The sequence below is a fragment of the Hemitrygon akajei genome, chromosome 2 (assembly GCF_048418815.1).
Source record: "Hemitrygon akajei chromosome 2, sHemAka1.3, whole genome shotgun sequence".
NCBI lineage: Eukaryota > Metazoa > Chordata > Chondrichthyes > Myliobatiformes > Dasyatidae > Hemitrygon > Hemitrygon akajei.
In genome coordinates, this window is record NC_133125.1 from 151,295,680 (window position 1) to 151,309,374 (window position 13,695).

The window sequence follows — 13,695 nt, forward strand, 5'->3', positions numbered from 1 at the left end:
GAGGTAGTGGAGAGTGAGGTAGAGGTGAAGGAGGGGAGGAGAAGGAGGGGAGGAGAAGGAGGGGAGGAGAAGGTAGAGGAGGGGATGCAGGAGTGGGGAGGTTGACAGAGCAGCGAGTGGGGGGAGGGGGAGGTGTTGGGGGAAGGAGGAGAAGTAAGGGTTAGGGGAGAGGGAGTGGGGAGGAGTGGAGGGAGTGGGGAGGCGGGGGAGGGGGTGGGAGTGGGGAGAAGAGGAGGGGAGGGAATGGGGAGTGGGGAGGGAGTGTGTGGAGTGGAGAGTAGGGGAGGGAGTGTGTGGAGTGGAGAGTAGGGGAGGGAGTGGGGAGGCGGGGGAGGGGGGTGGGAGTGGGGAGGATGAGGGGGGGGAGTGGGGAGGGAGTGGGGAGGAGGGGAGGATGGGTGGGTGTGGAGGAAGTGTGTGGAGTGGAGAGTAGGGGAGGGAGTGGGGAGGCGGGGGAGGGGGGTGGGAGTGGGGAGGATGAGGAGGGGGGAGTGGGGAGGGAGTGGGGAGGAGGGGAGGGAGTGTGTGGAGTGGAGAGTAGGGGAGGGAGTGGGGAGGCGGGGGAGGAGGGGTGGGAGTGTGGTGTGGGGAGGGAATGTGGAATGTGGAGGGGGAGTGTGGAGGGGGAGTGGGGAGGGGGAGTGTGGAGTGGGGAGGTAAGGGAATGTGTGGAGTGGGGAGGAGGTGAGGGAATGTGTGGAGTGGGGAGGAGGGAGGGAGTGTGGAGTGGGGAGGAAGGGAGGTAGTGGGGAGGCGGAGAGGAGGGGTGGAAGTGGGGAGGAGGGGCGATGTGGAGGAGTGAGGGTCGTGGCAGAGGCGGGGAGGGGGAATGGGGGCATCACCGGAAGTTCGAGAAATCGATGTTCATGCCTCCAGGTTGGGGGCTACCCAAACGGAAGACAAGGTGTTTCTCGAAGCTACATGTGGCCTCATCACGACAGTGGAGGAGTCCATGGATAGACATATCGGAATGGGAAGTGGAGTTAACATGGGTGGCCACTGGAAGATGCAGCTATTTCTGGTGGACGGAGCGTATGTACTCGGTGAAGCGGAATACCAATCCGCGTCGGCTCTCTCCGATCCACAGGAGGCCCCACCGCAAGCACCGAACACAGTGTATGACCCCAACAGACTCACAGGGGAAGAGTCGTCTGATCCTGAAGGATTGTTAGGGCACTGAACACTGAGGGAGGAGGTGGAGGGACACCTTCGCCGAGTACCTGTTCACCGTCTCTCTCTCTCTCTCCCCCCCCCCCCCCCACCGTTGACCAATTTCTATCCCCTTTTCCCTCTCTCACCTTATTACCCTGCCCGTTCATCGACTCCCTCTGGTGCTCTCCGCTCCCATCCCACCGTCCCTTCTTTCTTCCATGGCCTGTCTCTTTAACCTATCAATTTTCAAACTCTTTACTTAATCTCTCCCCCTCCAGGCTCACCAATCACCTTGTGTTTCTCTCTCCCTTCACCCTTTTAAATCTATCCTCAGCTTTTCTTCTCCAGTCCTGCCCAAGGGTCTCGGCCGGAAATGTCGACTGTACTCTTTTTCCATAGATGCTGTCTGGCCTCCTGAGTTCCTCCAGTACTTTGGAGTTCCAGTTGCTTGGATTTCCAGCATCTACATCTTTTTCTCTTGTTTGTCAATGCGGAGTTAAATTCATCACTTGTTGAACGTGAGTGTCTGTAATATAGGTGCGAACAGGGCGGTCTGATGATGGGAGGATTTGAAACCATTACATGTAGCTCAAAGAAATTGTCTCTCCCTCGACTCCGAGACTGTCCTCTTATTTGTGACAACTTTTCAAATCTATCAACTGCGTCTCTTTGGCGACTTTGTTCATGGGACAGTCTAAAATCAAGTTTATTGTCATATGCACCAGTATGTCCAGGTGCAATTAAAACTTAATTTACGTTAGCACTGCAGGCATTCCCAATAAAAACAAATTAGACGCTTCTTTAAAAAAAAACAAGATGCGATTAGCTTCCACTGGCATCCTGGTCGGCACAGGTTCCAAGTCCGAATGGGTTGTTCCTGCGCTGTACTGCTCTGTGGTCTGATCTAACATTACTGACTACAATAAAATAGCGCAAAGCAGATTGTTATTGAGCGTTTAGTTGTTGAGTGAACAAGGAGCGGTTTGGTTTCTTCAATTTACAAACAAGTGGGAAAAAAAACAAATTTCAACCAACGAATGGCGTCTCACAGAAACAGTCCACTTACGCAGCCCCCCCCCCCCCCCCACCCCCACAACTACACACTACTTCCCTCACGGGCAACCTGTTTCACTCACCTGTAGATCGGGCGTCTGTCTGCCTGCAGCTGACGAGGGATTGCAGCGATGGTCCGAGTGGTCTCAGTGGTCCCCACTGCACTGTCTGCACCTGGGTTAGACTCACTGGGATGACTAAAGTACCCGTGCTCGGAGCTCTGTTGTGCTTTCAAACAACTGCTAGAGTTGACATTAATGTTAAGTCGGGATATATGCAGAGCAAAGCCGTCCTGGAGCGGTTCAAGTACTGCACTGTATCCTTTCTCCACTGACTGGGCGAAGTCCTGCAGATTTACTTTCTGATTTACTCATCAGTTTCGATTCCAGACATTATCCAAGCAACACTGGTTTTACGTAGATCGAGGGACAAACAGAGGGCGGTGCTCGACTTCCACAGCAGAAGGTGCTGTTGGCTCGCTCTCCACATTGGCGGCAGAGAAAAGAGGGGGCGGGGCTGAAATTACCGGCGGTTGGATAAATCGATGTTCAGACGATCAGGTGTCCTTTCATTATAATTCAGCATCCGATTCCCACACCGACATATCTGTGGGTGACCTTCGCAGCTGCCACTGAGGCCAAACTCGCAACACTTCATATTCCACCTGGGCAGTCTCCAACCTCGTGCTTTCACTAATTTCCGTGATGTCTGCCCTCCACCATATTCCCTCTCCCTGTTCTTTTTTCCCCATTCCCCAGCCCTGATGAGCTTCCCAACACTTCCCCTCCTTGGATTCCTTAGATCACTTTCATCTCATGTTACATTTCATCTTCTTCAGTCCTTTACTTCTTCCATCTCCCAGCTTCTTACATCATGCCCTAACCTCGCCCACTTGTTCCCCCTCATCTGGTCTCATTTATCACCCACCATTTTCTATTCCCTCCTTCTCCCTCTCACCATCTTTTGATTGTGGGTTCTACCCCTTCCTTTCCAGTTCTAATGAAAGGTCTTGACCTGAAACATTTCCCTCCATGGATTCTGTCAGACCTGCCGAGTTCCCCCAGTATGGTGATGCACTGTTCTCTAATTCTTGATTCCTCAATCCTGGTGATAAAGACTGCATACAGTATCCTTGTCCGCATCCCCCTTATAATTTTGTACACCTCTCTAAAATCTCCTCTGCTCCAATAAATAAAAATCTTAACCTGTTTAGTCTCTCTCCAGAATTCAGTCCTGAGGGTGACCAACAATAAACATAAAACTTCTAAAACTGCAACATAACATCCCGACTATGATATTCAGTGCCCTGACTGAAAAAGGCCAGCATGCCAAAAGCCTAATTCACCACCCTCTCTACGGTGATGCCACATTCAGTGAACCATGCACTTGTTCTCCGAGATCCCTCTGTTGTGCAACACGCCCCACGGTCTTAACATTGACTGCAATTATCCTACCCCAATCTGTCTACCCAAAGTGAAAAACCATGTGTTTATACAAACTAAATTCCATTTGCCGATTCTCAGCCCATGTATCCAGCTGATAAAGATACTTCTATAAATACTAATAGTCATCTTCACTCTGAATGAAAGCATCCACTGTATTTTAGTGTCATTTGCAAAGGTGCTAACCAACTGTCTAGTGGAACTTGTCCTCACTCTTAATAATTTCTCCTTTGGCTCCTCCAATACCTTGAAACAAAATGAGTAGCCATGGGCACTCACATGGGTCCCAGCTGTGCCTTCCTTTTTGCTGGCAACATGGAACAGTCTAAGTTCCAAGCCTACACTGGTGTCTACGCTACATTGTTGAGTGCTTTGCAGCTGCTTTCTGCAGCCACGTGGAACTCGTCAACTTCATCAACTTTGCCTCCAACTTCCACCCTATCCTCAAATTTACCTGGTCCACTTCTGACACCTCCCCTTCACTTTCTCAGTTTCTCTATCTCCATCTCTGGAAACAGTCTATCTACTGATGTCTTTTATAAGCCCACTGATTCTCACAGCTACCTGGACTATACCTCATCCCACCCTGCCACTTGTAAAAATGCCATCCCCTTCTCTCAGTTCCTCCATCTTCACTGCATCTGCTCTCAGGATGAGGCTTTTTATTCCAGTACTACTGAGATGCCTTCTCCCTTCAAAGAAAAGGGCTTCCCTTCCTCCACCAGCAATGCTGCCTTCACCCGAGTACCATCTCACACCATCCACCCACCACCGCGGCAGGGATAGTGTTCTCACTGGCATTCACGACCAGCACATAATTCAATGTAACTTCCACCATCTCCAAAGAGATCCTCCCACCAAGAACATTTTTCCCTCCCCGTTGTTTTCCACTTTCTGCAGGGATCGCTCCCTTGTAAATTCATCCCTCCTCACTGAACTCTGTCCTGGTAACACTCACCAGGGTCCTTGCAGGCAGAACAAGTGCCATACCTGCCCTTACACCTCCTCCCTCACTACCATTCAGGGCACTAACAGTCCTTCCAGGTGAGACGACACTTCACCTGTGAGTCTTTTGTGGTCATCTACTGTATTGTGTCTCCTCATGTGGCCACCTGTATATTGGTGAGATCTGACGTAGATTGTGAGACCACCTCACTGAGCACCTGTGCTCCATCTGCCAGAAAAAGTGGAATCTCCCAGTAGCCACCCTTTTCAATTCTATTTCCCAATCCCATCCCAACATGTCTGTCTATGGCCTCACCTACTGCTGCAATGAGGGCACACTCAGTTTGGAGGAGCAACACCTTATAGTCCATCCGGGTAGCCTCCAACCTGATGGCATGAACATCAGTTTCTCAAACTTCTGGTAATGCCCCATTCTCCTTCACTATTCCCCGTTCCTGTTTCCCTCTCTCACTTTATCTCCTTACCTGCCCATCACCTCCCTCTGGTGCTCCTCCTCCTTCCCTTTCTTCCATGGTTTTCTGTCCTCTCCTGTCAGATTCTCCTTTCTCCAGCCCTGTATCTCTTTCACCAATCAACTTCCCAGCTCTTTACTTCACCCCCTCCACCTCTCCTAGTTTCACGTGTGACCTAGCACCTTGTATTTCTTCCTCCCCTTCCCCCTCCTTCTTACTCTAACATCCTCTTTCTATCCAGTCGTGATCAAGGGTTTTGGCCCGAACTTCAAACTGTTTACTCTTTTCCATGGATGCTGCCTGACCTGCTGAGTTCCATCCAGCATTCTGTGTGTGTTGTTTTGGGGTTTCCAGCATCTGCAGATTTTCCCCCACCCCTTGATCTTTCCTCTGATTTCCTCTGATTTTTCACCTGGCACCTTCCACCCTCCCCCCACCTTCTTTATAGGGCCCCTGCCCCCTCCTTCTTCAGTCCTGACGAAGGGTCTCGGCCCAAAACGTTGACTGCTCATTTCAACGGATGCTGCCCGACCTGCTGAGTTCATCCAGCTTGTTTGTACGTATTATTTGACCACATCTGCAGTGTACTTTTTGTTTACTTTGTGTTTGCAGATTCTCTCATGTTTGTGATACTGATATAGATTACAGATAACAATGGGCTCAGTACCAATCTCTGGGGAACACCACTAGTCAGGAGCCTCTAATCTGGAAAAAAAATTCTTGCATAATCTGCTGCTGTTTGCCATAAGACCAATTCATTATCCAGTTGGTTAGCTTTCTCTGGATGCCATACAATCTAACTTTCCATAGCAACCTATCATGCAGAACCCTATCAAAGGTGTTACTACATTCCATATCGTCAACTCCCTTGATTACATTTGCAAAGAACTTAATCAATTTCATGAGACAAGATCATGACAGAAAACTGTGCTGATTATTCCTAATCATTTCCATCCTTTCCAAACTAGTAAAGATTTTCCCTCAAAATCTGCTCCATAATATATGCTTGACAGATGCTAAAATGTGTAACTCAAAATGTTGTCAGCTTGGAATGTGGTAATAGCCAGAAGATGTGTGTGGATGGACATACTTGAGATTAGATACTGGGGAAAAACGTTTTCCTCCTGACAGACCTGCTGCCATTGTTTGTCCGGTGTGTGCCGAGGGCAAAGTTGCTGGAGATAAGAAGGCCCAGGCTGGTATTAATTAGATTAGATTCAACTTTATTGTCATTGTGCTGAGTACAGATACAATGCCAATGAAATGCGATTAGCATCGAACCAGAAGTACAAAAGAATAGTGTTATGTACAAAACAACCATGAATAAAAAGTAAGTGCTACAGCACACAAATATAAAAGTACTGAGACAGTGCAAGATGGATGCAATACTGCTTAGCACTGTGATCTGAGGTTCAGCAGTATCACAGCCTCAGGGAAGAAGCTCTTCCTGACCCTGCTGGTGCGGGAGTGGAGGCTCCTTTTCTTTCTTTCTTTCTTTTTCAATCTTTTTATTATTATTATTAATATCAACAAGATAAAATTGATACATAGATAATGGGATTACAAACATACACATTTCAACTGAACATGAAAGAATACATAAGCAATGGTTACAGTATAAATGAGTATTCCCAAATCATGGACGATACAATTAGCAAATAAACAAGGCAAACCTAGGTATATCATAATATATATTAAAAAAACAGAAAAAAGAAAAAGAAAAAAAATATGCAAAAAAACTAATCTAATAATCTAATAACTAATAAGGAAAAAAAACAAATAAAGAAAAAAGAGAAAAAGAAAAAATGAAAAAAAGGGCTGTTTATATATCTCACAACAATACAAAATCATCGGTGTCGTCAACTCCGATCCTCTCAACATATATAAAATTGAAACTGGAAAAACAAATAGGCTTGGAACAGGGTCATATTACATCATATGAAAATATTGAATAAATGTTCTCCATATCTTTTCAAATTTAATAGAAGTATCAAATACAACACTTCTAATTTTTTCTAAATTTAGACATAACATAGTTTGAGAAAACCAATGAAATACGGTAGGAGGATAAATTTCTTTCCAATTCAGCAAAATAGATCTTCTAGCCATTAATGTAAGAAATGCAATCATTCGACAAGTGGAAGGGGATAAATGGAGTGAGTCCATCATTGGTAAACCAAAAATTGCAGTAATAGGATGAGGTTGTAAATCAATGTTCAATACCGTAGAAATAATATCAAAAATGTCTTTCCAATATTTTTTCAAAAGCGGACACGACCAGAACATATGAGTTAAAGACGCTATCTCAGAATGACATCTGTCACAAATAGGATTTATATAGGAATAAAAATGAGCCAATTTATCCTTGGACATATGAGCCCTATGCACAACCTTAAACTGTATTAATGAATGTTTAGCACAGATAGATGATGTATTAACTAATTGAAGAATTTTATCCCAATTCTCAATAGGGATAGTAAGGTTAAGTTCTCTTTCCCAATCATTTTTAAACTTATAGAAGGGCTCTGAATGTATCTTCATAATTATATTGTAAAGTTTTGACATTAGCCCTTTCTGAGAAGGATTTAGTTCAAACAAATTCTCCAAAATACCTGAAGACACAAAATTTGGAAAAGTAGGAAGTACAGTACTTAAGAAATTCCTAATCTGTAAATATCTAAAAAAATGAAATCTGGGCAAATTATATTTATTAGATAATTGTTCAAAAGACATAAAACAATTATCCAAAAATAAATCGGAAAATCGTAGTAATCCTTTAGTCTTCCAAGCTGAATAAGCTTGGTCTATAATAGAAGGATAAAAAAAGCAATTGGATACAATAGGAATATTTAAAACAAACTGAGTCAACCCAAAAAAATTCCGAAATTGAAACCATATACATAAAGTATGTTTAACTATCGGGTTGTCAATTCGTTTCGGCAATTTAGAAAGAGCAAAGGGAAGAGAAGTCCCTAAAATAGAACCCAATGCAAATCCTTGTACAGATTTAATTTCCAGGTTCACCCAATGAGGGCTAAAAGATATATCCAATCCTTTAACCAACATATCAAATATCGGATATTAACTGCCCAATAATAAAATCTAAAATTAGGCAATGCCAATCCACCTTCCTTCCTTGCCTTCTGTAAATATTTTTTACCTAATCTAGGATTTTTATTCTGCCATATAAATGAGGAAATTTTTGAATCAACATTAGCAAAAAAAGATTTCGGAATAAAAATTGGTACCGCTTGAAATATATATAAAAACTTGGGTAAAATAACCATCTTAATAGCATTAATCCGACCTATCAGAGATAAAGATACTGGTGACCATTTAGTAAACAAACATTTAATCTGATCGATTAAGGGTAAAAAATTAACCTTAAATAAGTCCTTATAGTTTTTTGTGATTTTAATCCCTAAGTAAATAAAAGAGTCATTAACTAATCTAAAAGGTAAATTTCCATAAATTGGAACCTGTCTATTTAAAGGAAACAATTCACTCTTATTAAGATTTAATTTATACCCGGAAAAATCACTAAATTGAGCCAACAATGATATAACTGCAGGAATGGATTTCTCAGGATCAGAAATAAATAATAATAAATCATCTGCATATAATGATAACTTACGTACATCTGTCCCACGATTAATGCCAAAAATGTTCTGTGATTCTCTGATAGCAATTGCCAAGGGTTCTAAAGCAATATCAAATAATAATGGACTAAGAGGACAGCCTTGTCTAGTACCCCGAAATAAACGAAAAAAGGGAGATCTTTGATTGTTAGTAAGCACCGAGGCTACTGGAGTATGATATATCAGTTTAATCCAGGAAATGAATGTCGGACTAAAATTAAACTTCTCAAGCACATTAAATAAGTATGGCCATTCAACTCTATCAAATGCTTTCTCCACATCTAATGAAATGACACATTCTGAAGTGCTATGTGAAGGAGTATAAACAATATTCAATAATCTCCTAACATTGAAAAAAGAATAGCAATTTTTAAAAAAACCAGTTTGATCTTCCGAAATAATTTGGGGTAATACCTTCTCCAGCCTGGATGCCAGTAACTTGGAAAAAAATCTTGGAATCTACATTCAATAAAGATATTGGTCTATAGGATGCACAGTCAGTAGGGTCTTTATCTTTCTTCAATATTAAAGAAATGGAAGCTCTATAAAAAGATTGTGGCAGATTGCCCAATCTAATTGCTTCTTCAAAAACCCTGCATAACCAGGGAGAAAGAGTAGCGGAAAAACATTTTAAAAATTCTACTGTATACCCATCTGGACCTGGTGCTTTCCCAGAATTCATAGAGGAAATAACCCCTTTAATTTCTGCATCCGTAATAGGAGTTTCTAATATTGAAAGATCATCTGATGATAATTTTGGAAAATTCAATTTCCCAAGAAAATCACACATGGTATATTGATCATGAGGGAATTCGAAATGATACAGGGTGGAGGCTCCTGAAGTGCCTACTGGATGGGAGGAGAGTAAAAAGTCCATGGTTAGAGTGAGATGCATCCTTGATAATGCTTCTCACCCTGCCCAGGCAGCGTTTATGATAATTGTTCTCAATGGTGGGCAATTGGGTGCCGATAATAGGGAGGAGATGGTAAAATACTAGGATAAAAGTTTATTTATTTTACTTTTTTTCAGAGATACAGTGTAGAACAGGCCCTTCTGGCACAACAGTGTAGTAAGAATGGGAACAGTAAGAGGGGTTCACACTGAGCTCCTGTCAAAGAGATTATTGAAGTATCTTGGTTAGCTAGATAAGTGGGCCAAGGAATGTCCAAAATGAAGATTGGCTCAGATAAGCATGTGGTGTTGCACCTTTGGGAGACAAATAAAATCATTTACAGGTGAAAGGAGTGTCGTAAAACAGAGGGTTCTAGGAGTACGTCCAAGGTTCCCTGAAAGTGGTGTTCTTAGGTAGACAGAATGGGAAATCAGCCTTTTGGCTCTCTAGCCTTTGACAGTCAGGGCACTGAGTACAAAATTTGGGATGTTATGTAAAAGTTTTACAAGACTTTGGTAAGGCTACATTTAGAATATTCAGTTTTAGTTATCCATCTATCGGACATACATTATTCAGCAGGAAAGATCATAAAGGAGATTTACGAGGATGTTGCCTCGTAAATTATGGAAAGAGGTTGAGCAGGTTGGAAGATTTTTCATCAAAGCATAGGAAATTGAGGAGTGATTATACAGAGGTGGAGAAAAGTATGAGTGAATGTGCTGTCTTTTCCCCAGAACTAGATCAAGTAATCAAAAATCAAGTAGGGACAGATTAAATAGGAATTAGAGGGGCAGCTTTTTTATCCAGAGGATAGTCCATAGGCAGAAAACTGAGAAGCAGGACCTCCAGGTTAGGAATTTCTGGATTGCTACCTATACCATGCACCAGTGACGATTTGGCAGATAAATGCATGGCTGAGAAGTTGGTGCAGGTTCTTGGATCACTGGGATCTCTTCTGGGGGGAGATATGTCCTGAACAAAAGTGATGGGTTGCTCCTGAACCTGAGAGGGACCAATATTCTTGCGGGCAGGAGTATTAGAGCTGTTTGGGAGGGTTTAAACTGATTTGGCAGGGAGGTGGGAACTGTAGTGTAGAGACTCAGGATAGGATGGATAGTAAAAAAGCAAAGATAACCTGCTGTCAGACTGTCAAGAAGAGCAGGCATCTGATAGGACAAACTTGCAGCCAACAGTGTAAGTATCAGTGCATTAGGGATGCAGAATCAAAAAGGGTAGAAAATACGGCACTCGAAGTGTTATATCACAACCTTATATCCATAAGGTGGATGATCTTGTTGCACTTTTAGATTGTTAGGTATGATGGTTGTAACCTGGAGCTAATCTCCAACATTACACATTGTATTGGAGGGAAGGGAAGGTAGGCAGAGGGGGTGGCGTGGCTCTGCTGGTAAAGAATGGCATCAAATAAGTAAAAAGATGTGACATAGGATCGGAAGAATCATTGTGGGTTGAGTTAAGAAACTGCAAGGGTAAAAGGACCTTGATGGCAGCTATATATAGGCCTCCCAACAGTAGCTGGGATGTGGACCACAGTTTACAATGGGAAGCAGAAACGGTGTGTCAAAAAGGCAATGTTATGATAGTCATGGGAGATTTTAGCCTGCAGGTGGATTGGGAAAATCAGTTTGTTAATTAATCTCAAGAGAGTGAGTTCATTGAATGTCTATAAGATGGCTTATTAGAGCAGTTTGTCGTTGAGCCTACTGGGGATCAGCTATGCTGGATTAGGTGTTATGTAATGAGCCAGAAGCGATTAGGGAGCTTAATGTGAAAGAACACTCAGGAGGCAGTGATCACAATATAATTGAGTTTAACCTGAAATTTGATAGGGAGAAAGTAAAGTCTGATGTAGCAGTATTTCAATGGAGTAAAGGAAATTACAGTGGTATGAGAGAGGAGTTGGCCAAAGTAAATAGGAAGGAGATGCTGGCAGGGGCGACAGTAGAGCAGCAATGGCATCAGTTTCTGGGGAAAATGAGGAAGGTGCTGGATAGATGTATTGCAAACCAATGAAATACTCAAATGGCAAAATAGTGCAACCATGGCTGAAAAGAGAAGTCTTAGTTAATGGGGCAAAAGAGAGGGCACAATAAAGCAAAAATTAATGGGAAGATAGAGGATTGGGAAGCTTTTAAAATGCTAGAGAGAGCAACTAAAAGAATCATTAGGAGGGAAAAGATGAAATATGAAAGCAAGCTAGCAAACAATACCAAAGTGGATGGTAAAAGTACACTTACCTGGCAGGGGAGACACCACAATTATGAAGGTGGTTCTCCCAGGATGAGGCAATCCTATTGCACTTCAGGTGTGCTGAGGCCTGTGACGTCCCCAAATGCAGGATACTCAACTTTTTAGGTTCAGTATTGTCATTTAAAGTAAAATTGGATAGGTATATGGACAGGAAAGGAATGGAGGGTTAGGGGTTGAGTGCAGGTAGGTGGGACTAGGTGAGAGTAAGCGTTCGGCATAGACTAGAAGGGCCGAGATGGCCTGTTTCTGTGCTGTAATTGTTATATGGTTAAAAGCTTATTCAAGTATGTAAGAAATAAAAGATATGAAAATGGATATAGGACCACTAGAAAATGGGGCCTGAGAAATAATAACAGGAGACAAGGAGTTCACAGATGAACTAAATAAATATTTTGCATCAGTCTTCACTGGGGAAGACACTAGCAGTGTGCCAGATGTTGAAGGGTGTGAGGGAAGAGAAGTGAGTGCATTTACTATTTCAAGGGAGAAGGTGCACAAAAGGCTGAAAGACTTAAGGGTACATAGAGTAGTGCTAGAAAGTTTGTGAACACTTTAGAATTTTCTCTTTTTCTGCACAAATATGACCTAAAATGTGATCAGATTGTCAGATCAACTAGATAAAAGTAGATAAAGAGAACTCAATTAAATAACTAACACAAATACCATTATACTTTTTTCATTTCTTTGTTGAGAAAAATTACCCGATATTACATGTATTTTATGGGAAAAGGATGTGAACCTCTAGGATTATCAGTTCATTTAAAGTGGAAATAACAGTCAGGTCTTCCACAAGGCTGGAAAGGGATACAAAACCATTTCTAAAGAGTTTGGGCTCCACTAATCTACTGTCCGCCAGATGTTATACAAATGGAGGAAATTCAACACCGTTATTACTCTCCCCAGTACTGGTCAACCAATAAAAATCACTCCAAGAGCAAAGCGTGTAATATTCCAGGTCACAAGGAACCTCAGGGTAACATCTAAGTTGCTACAGGCCTCTCTTACATTGGCTAATGTCAGTACTCATGAGACTACTATCAGGCAAGCACTGAACAAAAATGGCAGGATTGCAAAGAGAAAGGCACTACTCTCCAATAAGAACATTGCTGCCCATCTAAAGTTTGATAACGACCACATGGTTAAGCTAGAAGGCTATTGGAAGAATGTTCTGAGGACAGATGAGTCCAAAATAGAGCTTTTTAAGAACTTCATCCCATCTAGAAACATGGTGGTGGCAGTGTCATGGTTTGGGCCTGTTTTGCTGCCTTGGGACTAGGAAAGCTTGCCACCATTGATGGAACTATGAATTCTGAATTTTACCAGCAGATTCTGCAGGAAAATGTCAGGATACCCATCCGTGAACTGAAGCACAAGAGGAAGTGGGCCATGCAGCAAGACAATGACGCTAATCACACAAGTCAGTCTAGCAAAGAATGGTTAAAGCAGAAGAAATTTCACATTTTGGAATGGCTGAGTCAAAGTCCTGACCTTAATCCTATAGAAATGCTGTGGAAGGCCCTGAAGCAAGCAGTTCATCCAAGGAAGCTCACCAACATCCCAGAGTTGCAGCAGCTTTGTAAGGAGGAATGACCTAAAATTCCACTGATCTGATGTGCAGGACTGAACAACAGTTACTGGAAACATTTGGTTGAAGTTACTGCTGTACAAGGAGCTCACAAACATGACTGAAAGTAAATGTTAATATACTTTTTCCAACAAATGCATGTAATATTGGATCATTTTTCTCAATAAATAAATGAAAAAATATAATGTTTGTGTTAATTATTTAATTGGGTTCACTTTATCTAATTTTAGGACTTACATGAAG

At 42.7% G+C, this 13,695-nt stretch overlaps 1 pseudogene; it reads left to right on the top strand.

Annotated features, from left to right (window-relative positions):
* Positions 1-11,846: 11,846 nt before the first annotated feature.
* LOC140722317 (U1 spliceosomal RNA) lies at positions 11,847-11,981 on the top strand (annotated as a pseudogene).
* The last annotated feature ends 1,714 nt before the right edge of the window (positions 11,982-13,695 follow it).